Source organism: Neoarius graeffei, chromosome 21, assembly GCF_027579695.1.
Source record: "Neoarius graeffei isolate fNeoGra1 chromosome 21, fNeoGra1.pri, whole genome shotgun sequence".
Taxonomy (NCBI): Eukaryota; Metazoa; Chordata; class Actinopteri; order Siluriformes; family Ariidae; genus Neoarius; species Neoarius graeffei.
In genome coordinates, this window is record NC_083589.1 from 22,307,721 (window position 1) to 22,311,252 (window position 3,532).

A 3,532-nucleotide genomic window follows, 5' to 3' on the forward strand; every position below is an offset into this window, starting at 1 on the left:
GGAAGTACGGTATCTGGGCTTCCACTTGGGCAACGGGCAGGTGTGTCCCCAAATTAACAAGACCGCAGCAATTGCGGCCTGCCCGAGGCCGAAGACCAAAAAGGGGGTGAGACAGTTCCTGGGGCTGGCTGGCTATTATCGTAGGTTTATACCTAATTATTTGGACGTCACCAGCCCGCTGACTGATCTCACTAAAAAGGGGGCACCAGATCCGGTCCAGTGGACGGAGCAATGCCAGCGGGCTTTCTCTGAGGTAAAGGCTGCACTGTGTGGGGGGCCACTGTTACACTCCCCTGACTTTTCTCTCCCTTTTGTGTTGCAGACTGACGCGTCGGACAGAGGGCTGGGGGCGGTTTTGTCCCAGGAGGTGGAGGGGGAGGACCGCCCCATCCTGTACATTAGCAGGAAGCTGTCGGTGCGTAAGGGGCGCTACAGCACAATTGAAAAAGAGTGTCTAGCGATCAAGTGGGCAGTCCTCGCCCTCCGTTACTACGTGCTGGGGCGCCCTTTCACCCTCTGTTTGGACCACGCGCCCCTCCAGTGGCTCCACCGCATGAAGGATGCCAACGTGTGGATCACCCGTTGGTATCTGGCACTCCAACCCTTCAATTTCAAGGTGGTCCACAGGCCGGGGGCGCAGATGGTCGTGGCGGACTTCCTCTCCCATCAAGGGGGGGGGGGAGTCGGCTGCAGGCCGGACGGCCGGATGGCCGCCCGGCCTGAGTCGGGCGGTGGGGGTATGTGGCAGCGGGGGCGTGGTCAAGCACCGGTCTGTGACAGGAGGGCGGAGTCAGGGAAGGTGACTGGCAGAATCACTACACCTGAGAGCAATTAACCTGTGTTTGTGTGTCTTCCCAGTGACCGCGCCCTATATAAGGAGGGAGAGCAGACAGCAGAGGAGCTCTTCCCTGAACAGACACCTGTCGTGTGTGTGTCTGTTTGTGTGACTGTTAGACTGAAAAGTGTGACAATAAATGCTAAATTGGAACCTGATCTCTGTCCTGCCGTCCTCTGTGCTCCACCCACCTACTCCGAACTGCCACAGGGAGCCATTTTAGATGCCAATTACCCATCCATGCGGCAGGTGGTACTGGGCTACATGTTACCAGTAGCAGAGCCAACAGCCCTGACCTGACCCTCTCAAAACAGCATGGTCTGAAAGAAAAGAAAAGAAAAAGAGAGCAGCTTACACTATTAAAAAAAGCAACTTATCGAACCAGCTCTTCCTTACAGCCATACCACTCTGACAATGACTCATCTTGTCTGATTTTGGAAGCTAAACAGTGTTGGGCCTGCTTAGTACTTGGATGGGTGACTGCCTGGGAATTCTAGGTGCTGTAAGCTTGTTAATGAGCTCTTTAGTGACTGTGCTTGGAGTCTCTTAGGTCAACAAGAAAAGATATGCTTATGCTATTCCAAAAAGCAACTTTTCTGACCCTTGCTTGCTTGCTTACAGCCATGCCACTTGGGCAATGCCTGATCTTGTCTTATCTCAGAAGCTAAGCAGATTTGGACCTGGTTAGTACTTGAATGGGAGACTGTCTGGGAATACCAGGTGCTGTAAGCTTTCTAATTAGCTCTTCTTTGGCTACTGTGGTTGGATTCTCTCAGGACAAGAAAAGAAAATAGCCACAAGTGGTGATGAAGGGCCCGAGCACCTCTGGTTCCGTGACCTATCCCATGTGGTCATCAAACAATGCACACACATCTGAGATGTGCAACAAAAGCCGGAGTATCTGATGTATGCACAACCAATGATGAGTTTTTAGGTAATGGAGTAATTACTGTCCAGGTCCAGATGGTGGCATTAGAATGTAGACAGACTAGATACATGACCTCATGGTCAATGTGTAAAGGATCCTGTGAAATGTGGACCTCATCATGTGATATACTCTGCAGAACTAGGATACTCTACTGGTGTTTTCAGTATGCAGGCGAAATTGCATATGCTTGTGATAAATCATGGAGATGTGAATGTATGGTTACTGTAGATGTGCGTGGGGTAAAGGGCAGGAGTTTCTGTGAATGGAGCTGATTAACAACTTATCTACATGAGAAGTTTATTGTAGCCTCTCGAAATACCTCTAAAATTGGGGTAATAGGAAAGAATTTCTATGGCACTTTAGGGAGTAAAAGGTCATAAGTGGTAATCTGTCAAAGTGTTTGCAAATCAACATGGAGCTGTAACATGTATAAGATCTGATATGAGCTTGCACATATCAGATGGGTTGATTTAAAGCAACATGAGTAAACAGTGTACATAGGACATATTTGGTTGACAACTGTCATAGAAAGTCTCATCTCATCTCTTTATCTCTAGCCGCTTTATCCTTCTACAGGGTCGCAGGCAAGCTGGAGCCTATCCCAGCTGACTACGGGCAAAAGGCGGGGTACACCCTGGACAAGTCGCCAGGTCATCACAGGGCTGACACATAGACACAGACAACCATTCACACTCACATTCACACCTATGGTCAATTTAGAGTCACCAGTTAACCTAACCTGCATGTCTTTGGACTGTGGGGGAAACCGGAGCACCCAGAGGAAACCCACACGGACACGGGAAGAACATGCAAACTCCACACAGAAAGGCCCTCGCCGGCCCCGGGGCTCGAACCCAGGACCTTCTTGCTGTGAGGCGACAGCGCTAACCACTACACCACCGTGCCGCCCCGTCATAGAAAGTGCTATGGGATATTTTTGTTTTGGAGAACAGGACCTGAAATAGCCTGACAAAGATGGGCAAGCATGTGTGTTTACTAGTGGAATAGTGGTATAGATTGAATTCATATTTATTGAGGAGTTATACTCTGCAGGACACTGTGGTGTAGTGGTTAGCACTGTTGCCTCACAGCAAGAAGGTTCTGGGTTCAAGACCAGTGACTGATGGGGAGCCTTTCTGTGTGGAGATTGCATGTTCTCCCCATGTCTGTGTGGGTTTCCTCCAGGTGCTCCGGTTTCCCATAAAGACCTGGGATGGCTCTAAATTGACCATAGGTGTGAATGGTTGTTTGTCTCTCTCTGTATGACAGCCCTGCAATGAACTGGTGACTTGTCCATGGTGTACCCCACCTCTTGCCCATAGTCAACTGGGATAGGCTCCAGCTTGCTTGTGACCCTGCAAAGGATAAGTGGTTACAGATAATACCCTAGGTGGAGTTAGTAAGCCCCTGACTCTGGCATTATAGCCCTCACAGCGGGGCAAATGGGTGACGACTTGGCAGCATAAGCGTACAGCCAAAGCTACCACTGAGGCTTGCCTACAGGAGTACCACTCCTCTTCACTTCACATGTCGAACAGGTTTTCCCTCCTCAGTGATGCACCCGCTGAGAAACCTGAAAGAGCTCTGGTTATAGGGGACTATCAAACAGCATGTGAAATTAGCTAGGCCTTTAGGGGCACCAGCAGCTTTATTCAGGTGTATACCGGGAGCCAGGGTGCCAGACATAGCAGGTAATCTTTGTGTCCTAGGCAAGCACAGGTTCTCAAAGACAGTTATCCATGTAGGAGCTAATGATATATGCCTTCGTC

The 3,532-nt window shown here is 49.9% G+C and overlaps 2 pseudogenes; both read left to right on the forward strand.

Annotated features, from left to right (window-relative positions):
* The first annotated feature begins 1,225 nt into the window (after nucleotides 1-1,225).
* Nucleotides 1,226-1,344, forward strand: LOC132870247 (5S ribosomal RNA; annotated as a pseudogene).
* Nucleotides 1,345-1,448: 104 nt separating this feature from the next.
* On the forward strand, nucleotides 1,449-1,567 carry LOC132870246 (5S ribosomal RNA; annotated as a pseudogene).
* Nucleotides 1,568-3,532: the final 1,965 nt, after the last annotated feature.